The sequence below is a fragment of the Anastrepha ludens genome, chromosome 4 (assembly GCF_028408465.1).
Source record: "Anastrepha ludens isolate Willacy chromosome 4, idAnaLude1.1, whole genome shotgun sequence".
Taxonomy (NCBI): Eukaryota; Metazoa; Arthropoda; class Insecta; order Diptera; family Tephritidae; genus Anastrepha; species Anastrepha ludens.
The window spans coordinates 117,674,933-117,693,310 of record NC_071500.1 but is presented as its reverse complement, the minus strand read 5'-3'; positions in this window follow the sequence as shown (position 1 = coordinate 117,693,310).

The window sequence follows — 18,378 nt, the reverse complement described above, 5'->3', positions numbered from 1 at the left end:
TTTTGATTGGCTAATTTCGCCAATTTTCAATACCAACTTACTTTGGATAAAGAATATTGCATTAGACTGTATTTACAAGGATTTTTCCAAAGCTTTCGACAGAGTCCTCACAACATTTTTTTATATAAATTATATTCGCTTGGGGTTCACTCTGTATTCCTGCAATGGTTGAAATCCTATTCATGCGGAAGGCGTTGCGTGGTATATCCTATGAAACATTAATTGCCTTTAGGTCAGCTGAAATTAAGTTGAAATTTGAAAATGGCGAGTGAAGAAGTACTGAGAGAGTGGTAACTCTTCAGGCTGAAAAGGCCATTGTATTTGAATCTCTGGAAAGTAAAAGCGTTAATAGTCAAGGAGGAAAGACAAATCTAAAAATTCCCTATAGTTTGAGAGAACGAATTTTACTCTTAACATCAGAACACAAAATTCTTAGCCTTACTCTAGCAAAGAAAATGCTCAGTGCTATCCGGCTGCATTCAGCAAGACAGGCAAGTCGGACCTGAATGATTCCAATGGTGTCCTTTAATAATACCGATCAGCCAAGTTTTAGAAAAAAGTGCCACAGTTTTCAGTTTTGGGTCAGCTACGACTTAAAAATATATTTCATAAATAACACAACTGACGTATGATGGCTTCAATCAAGTATAGACAAATTTGTTATGTGGTGTCAAAAATCTAAAATTTCTTTAAATATTTAAAGGTGTTATCATTTCACGGTTTCTAAAATCTCTATTATCTTTCATACTTCATATAGCATATCTATATATCAATTTGTTAAAGAATCTAAACACTGAGGCGTAATTTTCGACAGCCATTTTTCATTTAATATATATATATATGTATATAATTGGCGCGTACACCCTTTTTGGGTGTTTGGCCCAGCTCCTCCTCCTATTTGTGGTGTGCGTCTTGATGTTGTGCCACAAATGGAATAGTCACATGAACTTCTTCATATCAGCATCATGTTCTGTCATAGGCTTTGCACGATAAAATACCTAAATTCTTACGGACCCTTCACCCGGAAATTGTTTTTTCCTGTATTCGGCGGTCATACCATACATTTTTAATCGACAGGATCGAAAGTGTGTAAAACGTGCATCTGAAATTTGTATTAATAACAATAAATTTTTCTAATCCTGTCCCATCTTACACATCACGCAATAGCAAATTGGTCAATTTGAAGTCTTAAGAAAGTAGAAAATCGATTCTTGTTCTCTTTTTTGTTCTCGAAGTTATTAAAGTTCGGAGTGGTTGCCTAGTTCTGCTCGAAAGTACAATATTAATTTTCGTGAAATTCTTCATAAGTTCAATACGAATTATGCTCGTAAGGCTCCCGTTTCAATGAGGTATCCAATTATTTCTTCTTAGAATTCGCAGTTTCAAAGAAAGAATTTTTTGTACTATGGAACTCTATCTTTAAGTTTAGTTAGATGTAAGTTTGTAAATTAATTATATATAAATTTTCATTATTTTTTAGTTTCATCAGTCAGCCTGAAATATTCTTTTCTGGACTTCTTGAATTAAATGAAAAATAAATAAAGAATAATATGTGTTGCAAGTTTCATCAAAAATATATTAATTTAATACTCAAGTAAATAAAGAAGAGATAGCTTGCTGAAGCTCCAAAACCGTTATGTTACGGGTCCATGTTTATTAAATTTGTGTACATTCTTTTGGTCCATACCTCCTTAAATACTTCACATTATTTTTTTAACGCGACGTATACAAGATAACGTTAACTTACATAAATAAAAATACATCGCACGCTCGATAACGTGAACGCTCTAAAGCGTGAACAGACATTTTTGTGTATTGACTACTTTAAAACGTGAACAAACCCAAAAACCTCTATACCATGAACAATAAACGTTACAATTATTTGAATGTAGTTTACATTGACCTCAAGTAATTCTGAAATTGGGGAATCCTCTAATTATAAAATAAGGATTTTATTCGTAATTTCATGTAAGGAGTAAAATATTTCAGTCGTGGTTTTAGTTTTGCAAAGAGAGTGTCGTCTTATGTTTTCTGGTGAAAATATGTTCTAAAAAAGCCGTGTGCTTGACATTAAAAAAAAGGCTAAAATTGTCGGTTTTTTAAAAAAAGGCTCATCTGTAATATACACATAATGTTGCTAAATCAATAATTTGTAACATGAAACCGAAAAAGCAAGTGATTTTAAAATGCGTAAGCAACACGTATTGTGGGTCTGGAAATAGAAAAACACTACGTTCTTCAGAGTCGCCCAAAGTGGAGAGAGCACTTTATCGTTGGTTTATCCGAATGCGAGATAAAAACTGGTCAGTAAGTGCTCTAATGTTGAAAAAAAGGCAAAAACACTGCATGCAAAATTTAAAGGAAATGAAGTAATTTTCTTCGCTAGTGATGGATGGCTCCAAGGATTCAAGAAGAGGTACGGTACTCGTCTTCTTAAGATATCAGGCGAAAAACTGTCTTCACAACCTCAGTTTGTGGATCCGTTTAAAGAAAAACTTAAAGCTAAAATATCCGAATTGGAGTTGAGCAACAATCAGCTATATAATGCTGATGAGCCGGGGTTATTCTGGAGACTTTTGCCAGAGAAAACGTACGCGACAGGCTTGGAGAAGAGATTTCCAGGAGTAAAGTCCGAGAAGCAGCGAATCACGTTTTTATGCTGTTCAAACGCCACTGGATCCCACAAGCTTAAGCTTTTGGTAAGTGGAAAGGCGAAGAATCCATGCTGCTTTCAGTGTCACACCGACTATAAGACCTCGAAATCCGCCTGGACGCCGTTGGCTACTTACAAGCAATGGTTTCATGAGTCACTTGTTCTACAGGTGAATATCCTTTTAAGTTTTGTCCGATTTTTAAGATTACATTAAGTTACATCGTTTTTAAAGGATAAAGCCTTACCAATTAAAGCTCTCCTCCTAATCGACAACGCTCCTTCTCACCCGAATGAAGCTGAACTGACCACGGAGAATGGGGAAATTTCGGCAATGTTTATGCCACCAAACGTTACTCCCCTCATTCAACCGATCGATCAGAATGCAATAAAAATCACTAAGTTGCATTACAGAGACCACTTTTTAGCTTCAATAGCGCGACAAAGTCTGATTTGCTCGAGTCGTTGAAAAAAATTAACTTAAAAACAGCTAAAAATCATTTGGATGCGGCTTGGTTTCGTGTTGGTGAAGCAACATTAGCTAAGTGCTGGAACAGTATTTTAAATTTTGCGGTAAACAATGATGATTCCGTCGATCAAAATGATATAAGTGTGCTAAGACGGTTAAGGCAGAAAGCTGTGCTGTGTAGAAAAACAGAAGATACAAAGAAAGATGCCTGATTTTTTTAAATAACACCATCGTATGACTTAATTTTCAATTAATATGTAACGAAAACAAGAATAAAATGTGAATTTAAATGTGAAAAAATATATTTACTTAGTGTTTTTGGGCATTCCAAAACGTGAACACTTTTGTTAACGTAAACTGTCTTGGTTTGAATTGGTTCACGTTATCGAGTGTGTGCTAGCGCTATTTGTGTTGTTTACAGTAACTTGAAAGATTCATCTCGGTCCAAAAATGGAATTAAATCGTGAACATTTTCGTGCGATTATTTTTTACAACTTTCGACGTGGATTAACTCAGCAACATTGCATGGATGAACTTAATTCATTTTTTGGCGATGAAGCTCCATCAAGGACCAGTGTTTATCGATGGTATGGTGAATTCAATCGTGGTCGTAGTTCACTCCAAGACGAATTTCGTGAAGGTCGTCCAAAATCAGTTGTTGTTCCGAAAACCATTGATGCTATGCGCGAACTGATATTGCAAGATCATCATGTGACCTATCGTGAGATTGAGACAATCTTAGGCATTAGTGGGACCAGCATACATTCAATATTGCATAAACATTTGACTGTCAAAAAAATTTGTTCGCGTTGGATCCCACACAATTTGTCAATCGCTCAAAAAAAGGCTCGTGTCGATTGGTCGAAGGAAATGCTCAAAAAATACTATCGCGGGGCTTCGAAACACGTCATTGACATCGTGACAGGTGATGAATCATTCAAGATGAGCCAAATCCAACAAAAGTTGTTCGCGCACGAAGCACTTCCAAGCAAATGGTCGCCTTTTTTTCGGAAAAACTGAACATGTCGCAACCGTATCACTAGAACAACGCAGAACAGTAAATTCTGAGTGGTACACAACCATTTGTTTGCCAGTTGTCTTCCAAGAAATTAGGAAAACCAATCGCCAAAGACGGATCACTCTTCACCAGGACAATGCGTGCTCTCAGACATCGGCTCAAACAACTGCATTTTTGAGTACCCAAAACATCCAACAATTAACGGGTCATCCGCCGTATAGTCCTGACTTGGCACCGAATGACTTTTTTTTATTCCCGTACGTAAAAAACAAACTGAGAGGTCAACGTTTTTCGACACCTGAAGAAGCGGTTGCGGCATTCAGAATGCATGTTTTGGAGGTACCTCATTCAGAGTGGCAAAAGTGCTTCGACAATTGGTTCAAACGCATGCAAAAGTGTATAGATCTTCAACGAGCCTAAAAAATATCTTCACATCTCAACTAATACGTTTCCACTAAATACAAACCATGGGCGTGCAGTGTTTTGGTTTTTAGGCATTTTTTATTTAGTCTTAGTCTTTTTGGAAATTGCTTTCAAAAAAATTGGTTGCCAGCCTACTTTGAGCCCTTTAAAACTTTCTTCGAGCATCCCTGTGTTTGTTTACATTCTACATTCCCGTACCATTCGGCTACGACAGATGCACTTATTTCGCATTTGGACTTCATTTCACTTACTAAATACCTAATTCCTGTACAACTAAAAATCGCCTCGTGTAAACTAGGTAGGCAACATTTTCACACGCAACTTTTGTTCAACAAATCGCCTGCAAAAGTTAAATCACGTTAACAGATTTTGAGCCAAATGTTACGAACGTAATGAGAATTCAGAATTATCCGTCTTTAATTACACATTTGAACTTTTCTCAGAGTAAAAGTCGTGCTGCACCTGCATAGAGTGGATACTATTTATTATGAGCTCAAAGTTTCAAAATTTTAATAATCAGGCCGCCCCAATCCCCTATTTACTCACTCTGGTAAACAATTTTTAATTAGTAATAGTAATTCAAATTTCCGGTGGGCTCAACTATGCGCAACCATCGCGATCAAAATGGAGTTCCAATCGCTAGGTCTATGCATGCATTTGATTTCTTCAGTTTAAAAGTCAGCAGTTAGGTAATTTATGCTTCTGTGTGTTATAAATATATAAATCGTTTTTTAATAAGGGCGGGTAGGTGTTGAAATGGAATAAAATGGCGTTTGCTGTGTGGCATGTAGCGCCGTCCTGCTGGAACCACATGTCGTCTAGGTCCATATGGTTCAATATGGGCCATAAGAAATTGGAAGGACCACCACGTCTACCGAAAAATGGGCGCAATGCGCGCAACGTTTGCGTTAATGAACACTCATTTCGATAATAAAGTTTTATCATTTGAACGTGCTGTTCAATAGTGCAACTTGCCATGATGATTTGGCATAAACAACTGAATAATAAACAAAGGATTTGACAGATGTCACCAAAACAAAATGGCTGCCACACGGCGCCAAAATCGACCAGCAACAATTGGAAAACCCTTTATATCTTTCTATTGTTATATATACCTATATACATATACATTTACATATATATATACATATATCATATACATATATTTATAGGTATAATTGGCGCGTACACCCTTTTTGGGTGTTGACCGACCTCCTCTACTTATTTATGGTGTGCGTCTTGATGTTGTTCCACAAATGGAGGGGCCAACCGTTTCAAGCTGAATTCCGAATGGTAGTCACCATCAGCATGATTTCTTTCATGCTGAAAAGTCTCGAACGGCAAGTGGAGTTGCATATACGTCAGAAGTCGCTGAAAGTTAACCCACTCTCTTCATTTCAACATGTCTATGAAAGTGGAAAATCCTGCGAGTCGGCACTGCAAAGCCTTGTTACTAGGGTAGAGCAGGCCAACGATAGAAGGGACTACGCTATGGGCATCTTTTTGGATGTAGAGGGAAATGAATATAGGAATGTACATATAATATTATATAAGCTGCACGCAACATTTATAAAGGGTGATAAATTTAGATGTATCCGATTTTAAATTGAAATAAAACAAAGAATATCCAAATTGATTGGGCAATCTTCGTCGTTTTTGTGTAGAACAGTTCATGACATTTATTTTTTAAAGACAATCCCTTTGAAATGCTGGCCGAAACTGTGCCGTAATTGGGCAACAATTTTGTTGGAAACAATTGTTGTGGAGATCACGGGCTTTAATTACCGGCATCAAAAACACTGTGTGACAAAAAAAAATTAAATATACTTTTATGGAGACCTACCACAACTTGTGGCTATAGAAAAACTAAAAAAAATGGTATAGGAGAAATTTCTAATACACCCCCAAAATCTCACTTTATGGCCATAAAACCGTTTTTCAGTAGGTTGATGTGAACAATCACTCCTAACTTCGCCAATTTCCATCCGATTTCGAATTTGTTTTTTTAGTTCCAAAGAACAAAAACAAGCCTTTTTGAGAGTGTGTTGACAATTTTTCTGAAATGACAACTGACGAGACTGTAGATGGAAGTATTTGGAATTTTCTTATTTTTTCAACTTTGACATAATTTTTACGATATTATCCGATATTGAGGATGTTTTTTAGTACACTACTGTTATATATTAGTAAATTTAATTTTGCGTCGAATGAGCTATTTGACTGTAATTGAATTAAAATGAATACAGTTGTGTGAGTGTTAAGATTTTATTTTTTTTTACTAATTTGGTATGTAGGTATAACTTACGCTAAATGGGAATAAGGACGTGTTTTGATGCGTTATTATAGATACGTAATATTTATTGGAGTATATATGTATACATAAGAGTGCACTGTACTACATACAACAGAACTTGTTAGAACTTACGAAAATATCTGACATATTATCACACTTTTTTTTCAATAAATATATGAAAAAGCTCCCAAGTGTACCAAAGTTCACACTGTACATTGATTAACAAAAGAAGTTTGTTATTATAATTTAACCTTATTAAAACGTCAAAGTTTTATTGTTTTGCTTCAATTTGTGAGAAAGAAATGTGCGATAATCGCAATAAGTTTTGTTTCATATGTGGTCTGTTGGTGGATCAAAAGCATTGTTTGAAGTTACAGAGTAATAAAGCTCTGGTTGATGGCTACAACGATTTCTTTAAGCTTACATATACTACTTCTGATCGCTGGTATGAACCGGAATTTGCTTGTACTGAGTGTTCATTGAAATTCAAGAGATAGAAATCAAAACGTTGCCAGTAAAGTCGAATTTCTTTATATTCTCCGATGATGTGGCATCATCAGCCTTATCATAAACCAGATGATTGTTATTTTCATAAAACGGACGTAAACGGTCAACATTATAAAACTCGAAAGCACATAAAGTATGCTGATGTTGCAACTGTTAAAAATCCCGTAGTCTTGGACGATATGATTGACTCAACTGCAGGTGCATCATTGCTGATGATGATCAAACAGATAACAATAAACCTGATGATGAAGAGTACTTTCCGTCAGGTGCTAAGTCTTCAGAACGACACATTGTATCAATCAGATTTTCAGGATCTTTCCCGCGATTTACTTCTATCGGGAAGACAATCTGAAACGCTCGCTTCCCGATTTAAACAATGGAATTTAGTTGATGACGACTTCAGATGAATAATGATGATCGAATTTCTTACAGAGAAGTATTCAAAACTGATGAAGAGAATGAAAAATGTACCGTACTATACTAAACTCCAAAGGGCCGTTTCCAATGCATTTTTAAGTTTGGAACCAGTTCCGTTGTGTACTGCACCGTACCGCACGTACCATACCGGACAGTGCTGCACTGCACAATACTCCAATAAATATTATGTGTTTATAATGACACTTGTTATCAGTTTCATGCTTCGAAACGCGCCCTTATTCCCATTTAGCGTAAGTTATACCTACATACCAAATTAGTAAAAAAAAATAAAATCCTAAAACTCACACAACTGAATTAATTTTAATTCAATTACAGCCAAATATAGCTCATTCGACGCATAAATTTATTACTATAACAGTAGTGTACTAAAAAAAATCCTCAATATCGGATAATATCGTAAAAATGATGTCAAAGTTGAAAAAATAGAGAAAAAATAAAAAAATTCCAAATACTTCCGTCTATAGTCTCGTCAGTTGTCATTTCAGAAAAATTGTCAACACACTGTCAAAAAGGCTTGTTTTTGTTCTTTGGAACTAAAAAAACAAATTCGAAATCGGATGGAATTTGGCGAAGTTAGGAGCGATTGTTCACATCAACCTACTGAAAAATGGTTTTATGGCCATAAAATGAGATTTTGGGGGTGTATTGGAAATTTCTCCTATACCATTTTTCTTAGTTTTACTATACCTACAAGTTGTACTAGGTCTCCATAAAAGTATAATATCACTGTCGCACAGTGAAATTTGTTTATCATGGCGCGATAGCGTTCTCCATTCACTCTAACATTGGCGCTAGCTTCGTCTTTGAAGAAATATGGTCCTATAATCGGATATGGTCCTACAGCCCATAGGCCATACCGAACGGTTCTACAGCCCAAATATGGAATTTTTCACTTATTGACCTAGCCATTAAGCCAAAAATGGGCCTCATCGCTGAACCATAAGTTGGTATGAGCGCGCGACGAACTCTTTCCACAGAGCGTCCATTTCTGTAAAACAATGGTACAATTTGTACCATAAACGTTTTTAAGGCGTGAGTCTTCCCAATATGTAAGTCAATTAATACTGAAAAAACATGTAAAGTTTGGCCATAGGCACACACGTTCTGTTAAAAATCCCTAAGGAAAAAAGTACCTCCAATCTGATCACCCTTTACATATAAAATTAAGTGTGTCCTCTCTACAATATTACAATCCGCAATATTACAACACTGAAAGAAATATTTGCTATTTCAATTATATTATTTAAAGTACTTATGCTTGCCAGCAAATTCAATATTTAATAAAAAAAAAACATCTTTCACTCTTTTAAAGGAGAATATATACCGTATGGTGCTGTATTCGGTTTTGATCAGATAGCTGCAAATATTTTGCTTATTATTTATATTTGTATATGTGTCAATAATTTTTGCGTGGAACAGCGACTGTTTTTGTCGTTGCATCAATTTGCTCAAATCTCTCAAGTGGTATTTAGCTATCTATGATTTAGGTCGGTCTCTGATTATTCTCAATTGAACAGTTGTCCTGGCAATGGTTAAATGGCACTTCAGTTTTCTTCGGCCTTACCTTTTTTCTAATTTCTTATTTTTTGTAAGTTCATTGTGGTGTTTTTTGCGTACTCATACGTATAATCATAGTTGCAATCTATCTTTCTATTGTTAACGTTAGAGATTTTCCTTTAAGGATTAAACGCACTGAAGTGTCTCTTGACAATTTCCACAAACTGTTTGTTTGTTCGCTTCTCTTTTTACCATTCAAACAATTGTTGCTAATCTTGTAATGAAAATCTGCAAGACACTGCAGTCCATAGAGAAATAAAATAATGTTTCGGGACAAGCGTTGGTAAATATCTATTTCATATGTACCTTCTCATATGTGGATATATGCGATACGAATATGTGGTCAATTGTCATCTTTTGTCGGCCTCTTATGCAGAATGATAGAGTGGTCGGCTGTAATTGCACAGCCCTTTTTGCAACTGTGAAATTGAATGCACCGAAACTGATGCTAATCTCTGCTCTCGAATTGCAATAGTCAATGATTGTTTTCCTTCTTTGGTGGTGTTTCATGGAGTGACATAAATACGTTCATTGTAAATACATATAATATGTACATACACAAATTCTGACATCGTAAATCTGATACTTGTGCAAATATATAAATACTTCCCCAAATACGAGTATTATGCATTATTACATATAAGAAACGAATTTACATTGTTATTCGCGTTTCAAATGTCTGAACCTTCGAAATGTAACAACCTACATAAAGTGGATTAAAAGCATTTATCAATTAAAAATTCTAACTCAAAAATTCTTAAACATATTTTTCGTTCGTTCGTATTTTTGCAAGTTCATAATATTTGCTAAAAATCCTTAAGCTTATAAAAATAATTTATTACTCTTATTATTAAATATTTATTATTAGTATCAGCAATATTTTACGTTTCTTACATTATATTATTTCTCTTATTGTTTAAATGCTGTATATCTTGTGTCGTGTTTTGTTTCCATTGATATTGCATTATAACAGGTGACGCTAAAGTAATCCTCCTATCAGAAAATGCTATAAATTTTGCGATTGGCCCCTAATGCAGTTCTGTTTTGACATTTGTGTAGTAAATACATGCGAAATACACGTTAATAAACAATGTTACGCTACACTGCTGCAGAACGCGGGATATTGTTGACTATTTATTTGACCAATAATCGGTCGGTGACTTTGGCACAACGTGAATTTCGTCGGAGATTTCCTCGCCGTCCAACGCCTACTGGTGAAACACTGCGACGTTTAGCCGCTCGCCTCGAAGAGACTGGCACAACACGAGATGCTGCTAGGCGTGGCAGACCCCGGAGTAGTCGTTCTGCAGAGAATATTGCTGCTGTAGCTGAGGATGTCATGGAAGCGCCGTCGACATCGACCAAACGACGTGCCACGCAAATGGGTATCAGTCGACGGTCTTTACAGCGAATTTTGGTACAAGATTTGAAGATATTCCCCTACAAAGTCCAGACGGTGAATCTGCTGTTAGCTGCTGACCGCCAATCGCGTCTAACATACGCGCAAGCCATCCTTAATCACCACCAAGAGGAAGATGATTTTTCATCAAAAATAATCATGAGTGATGAGGCCCATTTCCATCTTAGCGGGTACGTAAATAAGCAAAATTTACGCTTCTGGGGCACTGAAAATCCACGTGTAACCCACGAAGAGCCAATACAACCGCTCAAAGTCACTGTATGGTGTGCTGTTTTCGCTGGAGGAGTCTTCGGACCTTTTTTCTTCGAAGACGTCACCGGCCAAACGGTTACTGTGAATGGTGAGCGCTACAGAGCAATGATCAACGAGCTCTTTTTGCCGCAACTTGATGAATTGGGATTGGGAAACATTTGGTTCCAACAGGACGGTGCAACGGCACATACTGCACGTGCCACAGCCGATATGCTGAATGATGCATTTCTCGGGCGCCTAATCTCCCGTTTTGGCGATTTGCACTGGCCAGCAAGATCGCCTGATTTGACCGCTCCAGACTTCTTTTTGTGAGGCTTTTTGAAGTCGCGGATTTATGTCAACAAGCCTCAGACTCTTGCAGCTCTTAAAGACAATATTCGTCAAGAATGTGAGGACCTATCGCCGGAAGTTTTGGCCAAAGTGATGGAAAATCCCATAAAAAGGGCTCAAATGGCAATCAACTGGGGCGGCGGCCATTTACATGACATCATATTCTCGACTTGATGTAAAAAAAATTAAAAGACCAAATAAAAATAATCCACAAGAAGAATCAAAGTTTTTCATTTTTTTTTTAAATTACAGCCAAAAAACATCGCAAAGGTTACTTTTGCGCCACCTTGTACAATTTCAGACTAATAAAAAACATTGAAGGCTGTGCTTTATTGCTTATTACCTACATAATTCTAAAGTCATCATTATTTCTTAATTCATCTTTATGTACTTCTTTCACGTATTCAATCCCATCCGGCAAAGACACTGGTGCATTTTAATTTTTAATTTTATGAACTGCCATAAGGGTATTTAGTTCAAATCTTGCTTTTAACATATATTAAGACACTTTTTTAAAGACCCTAGCAATACCTTAATAGATGTACGGAGTCGTATATCTACTACATTTTAAAATATGTACATACAGTAGCAAAGTTCGTATTAGTACACCCTCTTACAAATAAAAATACCACGTATATTTTCAAATTTACTTTAAAGCAATTGATTTCAATCGTAGTTGCGGTATTGTATAATTCATAAAAAAATAAAATAATAACAAAAACTCCGAAACGTTTGCATAGAATTGAAAAAAATAGCTTTAGTAGCAGTGTAGCTATTTCTGCTGCAGGCAAAATTCGTATTGGTACACTTAGTATGCGTTGAATTTGTAAACAATTTGTTGGTATTTACCTTTATTTTCGAAACGATTGTGTTAAACATTCAATGTTTAACATTGGGCAGTTGCGTTTTAGTAGCCATTTGTTGAAGTTCGCGGAGTTAGTTTGCAATGTCGCCTAAACTAAGTGAATTATCAAACGAAACTAGGAGATTAATAATAAATATGAACAAAAACGGAAAGTCTTTACGCGAAATTGCGAGAATATTGCAGAAAAGTGTGTCTACAATACAAAACGTAGTCAAAATTTATAGAGACAGTGGAAGGATTGACAAAAAGCTTCGAAATGTGAACAGGGCAAAGCTTGGACAGAGGCACAAGACTTATTTGAAACGCCTTATCAGGAAAGATCCCACCGTCAGTGGAGTTTCACTAGCTGCAGAACTAGAAAAATACTTTTCTATCAAAGTTACACCTCAAACAGTGCGCAATTATGTAAAGAAATTGAGATTTAGAAGCAGAACTGCGGTTAGAAAACCGAATAGAAGAAAGCGTGTTATATTCGCCAGGCAATATTTAAACAAAAATATGCGGTTTTGGAAAAAGGTAATTTTTTCAGACGAGTGTAAATTTAATACGAGTAAAAATGTCCGATGGACGCATAAAAATTTGGAGAAAGTGTAATACTAGCCTTCAAAAACGAAATCTGCAGCCTTCTTTCAAGCACGGTGGTGGTTCTCTGATGGTATGTGGATGTTTCGGGGCAAACGGAGTAGGAAAGTTGCATTTTATTGATGGAATTATGACTGCGAGGCAATATATTGATATTTTAAAAAAGAATATACGCAAAAGTGCCAAAAAATTGGGTTGCAAAAAAAATGTATATCCCAACAAGATAACGACCCTAAGCACACGGCGTTGGATATACGGTTATTGATCCTTTATAACTGTCCAAATTATCTCAAAACACCACCACAAAGCCCGGATATTAATCCCATAAAAAATTTATGGTCGATTTTCAAAAAGCAAATGAAACATCATCAAATAAGGAACCGAGAACATTTAAAAAAAGTCCTCAAATCAGAGTGGAAGAAGATTTCTCCAAATCTCACAAAAAAATTGGTGGAATCTAAGCCGAAGAGATTGTCTGCTGTTCTAAGGCAACGAGGGTATCCTACAAAATATTAATTTTCTGAACTATCTTTATTTACTCTTTAAATCATTAAAAATACATGTGTACTAATACGAATTTTGCTTCTGTGAAAAGTGTTAATTTTTTTCTTTCTTATGTTTTTTTAGCAATTCAATACACTTTGTGAGCGGTTTTGTTATTTGACCTTATTTTAGTTAATTATCTATAAAATAAAACGGTTTCAAGCATTTGTTTCAAAATTAATTTGAAAATATACGTGGTTTTTTTATTTATAAGGGGGTGTACTAATACGAATTTTGCATACTGTATGTCGCTTGCTCTGCATTCTGCAATTTTTGCAATCTTTCGAGTATATGTGATTGTGGAACAATATTCAAAACGTGGCTTTATTATGACGCCATATATTTTTATTGCGGTCATTAGATTTACTCTATTCCTAATTCTCCTAAAGCATGCTAATTGCTTACCAATATTCTTGCATATACGAGGGCGGCTCAATAAGTACCCGTATTTCGTGATAGAGGGCGTTCCTGAAGGAAGTTGGTGTTATCATCGTGTGCTGACATCTATCAAACGACGGCAAAACAAATTTCAGACTGATTGACGGGTTAGTTTAGATTTGGCAGCTATTCGAGTAAGACGTTTTTCGAGATTTTCGCTAAGATGGAAAAAGAACAGTTTTGTTCGGTATTTCGCTTTTTGTTTTTGGATGAGGAAAAATGTGAGGAGATAAAGCAAAATTGGATGCTGTCTTTGCGAAGCTTTCGTCATCTATACTCACAGTAAGATATTGGTTCAACGAAATTAAACGTGGGCGAACATCCGGGAGGATGGTTCCATGTGTAGAAGTCCACGCAAGTGGGGAAAGTTACTGATCGCCATTCACTTGGGAGTGGCCAGGACGATTCTTCTACAGATGGTTCAAGCAGCTCACAACGGCCGGGATTAGCCCACGTATCCTCTGGGTAGCTTCCGAACACCCGTTCGGGAGTGAGCTAAAGTGAGAAGGCGAAACATTCCAGGATAGCTGGTTGTGCGTTGGGTTTGGGACCCGCCACTTAAAAATCCCCCCCAATGAAAAGTTTGAAAAAGCCTCGGATGAGACCTCCCTATGCTGATGACGACCCCTGCAAACGAAATAAGGAATATGATTTGAGGGCATGCACCTGGAATGTCCGGTCCCTTAATGGGGAGGGTGCCTCTGCCCGGCTGGTTGATGTCCTCGTGAGAGTAAAGGCTGACATCACTGCCATCCAAGAGATGCGATGGACGGGGCAAGGAAAGAAAACCATAGGACCTTGCGACGTCTACTACAGCTGCCATGTAAAGGAGCGCAAATTCGGTGTCGGATTTGTTGTGGGAGAGAGACTTCGTCGCCAAGTACTGTCGTTCACTCCGGTGGACGAGCGTCTCGCAACAATCCGCATCAAAGCCCGTTTTTTTAACATATCGCTAATTTGCGCCCACGCCCCGACGGAAGAGAAGGACGATGCGACCAAAGATTCTTTCTATGAGCGCCTGGAACGTTCCTATGAGCGCTGCCCCCGCCACGACATAAAAATCGTGCTTGGCGACTTCAACGCCAGGGTGGGCAAGGAGGGAATTTTTGGTCCCACAGTCGGAAAATTCAGCCTACACAACGAAACATCCGGTAACGGACAGAGGCTGATCGACTTCGCCGGGGCCCGAAACATGGTAGTCTGCAGCACCAGATTCCAGCATAAAAAGATACACCAAGCTACCTGGCTGTCCCCTGATCGAAAAACGCGAAACCAGATCGATCATGTTGTGATAGATGGAAGACACGCTTCTAGTGTATTAGATGTACGTACGATCCGAGGACCCAACATTGACTCGGATCACTACCTTGTTGCAGCCAAACTGCGCACGCGCCTCTGTGCAGCAAAAAACGTGCATCTACCTACGCAAAGAATGTTCGACCTCGAAAAGCTGCAATCACAACAGACAGCCAGAAGATTCGCCACTCGACTCTCACTCCTGCTCTCAGAGAGTACTGCCCTACAAACCGGCATCCACGAACAATGGAGCAACATTTCTCGTTCTCTACGTACCGCCGCCGAAGAAGAAATCGGATTCCGGCGAGCCCGAAAAAACAATTGGTACGACGAGGAATGTCATGCTGCCGCAGAAAGAAAGGATGCCGCCTATAGAGCCACGCTGCGATCGGGCGCAACGCGAGCCATGTGGGATCGCTACAGAGAGCTGAAAAAGGAAGAGAGACGTATTATCCGACAGAAGAAACGAGAGGCCGAAATACGTGAGTGCGAAGAGCTTGAGATGCTGGCCAACAGGAACAACGCCCGAAAATTCTACCAGAAAGTTCGGCGGCTTACAGAAGGTTTTAAGACCGGGGCGTTTTCCTGTAAGAACAAAGACGGCGAACTGGTGACCGACGTACAGAGCAATCTTAAATTATGGAGGGAACACTTCTCGAACCTATTAAACAGTGACAGCTGCGCATGTCACCGAGAAAGTGAAGATCCCGATACCCCAATCGTTGACCACGGAATTGTCGTTCCGCTACCCGATCATGACGAGGTGAGAATAGCGATAACGCGGCTAAAGAACAACAAAGCCGCGGGCGCCGACGGACTGCCGGCTGAGCTATTCAAACATGGCGGCGAGGAGCTGGTAAGGTGCATGCATCAGCTCCTATGCAAAATATGGTCGGATGAAAGCATGCCTGCCGATTGGAATTTAAGTGTGCTCTGCCCAATCCATAAGAAGGGCGATCCTGCAATTTGTGCCAATTACCGCGGGATTAGTCTTCTAAATATCGCCTATAAGGTTCTAGCGAGCGTATTGTGTGAAAGGCTGAAGCCCACCGTCAACCAACTGATTGGACCTTATCAGTGTGGCTTCAGACCTGGAAAGTCTACCATCGACCAAATATTCTCAATACGCCAAATCTTGGAAAAGACCCATGAAAGGAGAATCGACACACACCATCTTTTCGTCGACTTCAAAGCTGCATTCGACAGTACGGAAAGGAGTTACCTGTATGCCGCGATGTCTGAATTTGGTATCCCCGCAAAACTAATACGGCTATGTAAGATGACGTTGCTCAACACCAACAGCGCCATCAGAATTGGAAAGGACCTCTCCGAGCCGTTTGATACCAAACGAGGTTTCAGACAGGGTGACTCCCTGTCGTGTGACTTCTTTAACCTGATGTTGGAGAGCATCATGCGAGCCGCAGAACTTAATCGCTCAGGCACAATTTTTTATAAGAGCGTACAATTGCTGGCGTATGCCGATGATATTGACATCATCGGCCTTAACAACCGCGCTGTTAGTTCTGCCTTCTCCAAACTGGATAAAGAGGCAAAGCGAATGGGTCTGGTGGTGAACGAGGACAAAACGAAGTACCTCCTGTCTTCAAACAAACAGTCGGCGCACTCGCGTATCGGCACCCACGTCACTGTTGACAGTTATAATTTTGAGGTTGTAAAAGACTTCGTCTATTTAGGAACCAGCATTAACACCGATAACAATGTCAGCCTTGAAATCCAACGTAGAATCTCTCTTGCCAACAAGTGCTACTTTGGACTAAGTAGGCAATTGAGTAGTAAAGTCCTCTCTCGACGAACAAAACTAACACTCTACAAGACTCTCATCATGCCCGTCCTAACGTATGGCGCAGAAGCTTGGACGATGACAACATCCGATGAAGCGACGCTTGGAGTGTTCGAGAGAAAGATTCTGCGTAAGATTTTTGGACCTTTGCACGTTGGCAACAGCGAATATCGCAGACGATGGAACGATGAGCTGTATGAGCTTTACGACGACATAGACATAGCGCAGCGAATAAAGATCCAGCGGCTACGTTGGCTGGGTCATGTCGTCCGAATGGATACAAACGCTCCGGCTTTGAAAGTATTCGATGCGGTACCAGCTGGTGGTAGCAGAGGAAGAGGGCGGCCTCCTCTGCGTTGGAAAGATCAGGTGGAGAAGGACTTGGCTTCACTTGGTGTGTCCAACTGGCGCCGGTTAGCACGAGAAAGAAACGACTGGCGCGCTTTGTTAAACTAGGCCAAAATCGCGTAAGCGGTTATAGCGCCAATTAAGAAGAAGAAGAAGAAGAACATCCGTTTTTGATGAGGAGCGACCAGGACGCCCGGCAGACGTGGTACCCCGCAAATCATTCAAAAAGAGGTTGCCTGTAAAGTCGGTTTACTGACGAGAGTTTAATGTGACAACGTCATAAGAAAATACTGATGTAATGGTTGCAATTTTCAAAACAAAATTTTAATTTTATTTGTTTGATAGATATTTTGTATGGATATAGAGAAGGAGGTAAATGGAATCGCAATGGAATTGATCAAGTTACATTTCCACAAACGTGAAAAATGACGAAACATTTATCAAATTCATGAAAGATATGTTCAATTTCGATTGTGCATCAGACGTTAATAAGTCAACAACACTAAGAGGCACCATCATCGATTTGACTTTTTCAGGACACATTACACTCGAAACACTCCCTTTCATTTCCTACTTTTCCTATCATCGTCCTATTCTCAACAGAGAATTGGTTCATTACCATGCACACAGGAAGAAGGCATATGCAAATACAAGTATGTGGATTTATATACATATGCGCATATACATACATATATATGCTCATTCAAGTAGGAGAGAGCCAGATGTCGAACATTGCCGAATGCAGGGGCCGATTGTGCTCTTTGTCGTTCGTTTCGCTTGCAGTTCAAGCAAGGTACCGACCAATGAGCAAGATAACGACGATTGAGCAAGATAACGACACATTTTTTCGTGCGTGCAGCCGGCTAAATCCAATTATAAGACGTTATCACGTCAAAAATCCACGTCATGATTCTCGCTGATCGACAAACGAAAGTGCGCGAAGTAAAATAGCCGTAGGTTTGTCGATCGGAACGGCAATTAACATTTTACATGATAAGTTTGCGATGAAAAAATTGTCGGCCCAATGGGTGCCGCGATTGCTCACAACAATAAGCGGAAGCGACTGAAGGAGGTTTTGCGTTGATGAAACCTGGATTCATCATTACGCACCCGAAACTAAGCAATAATCAAAAAAATGGTCGGAGGTC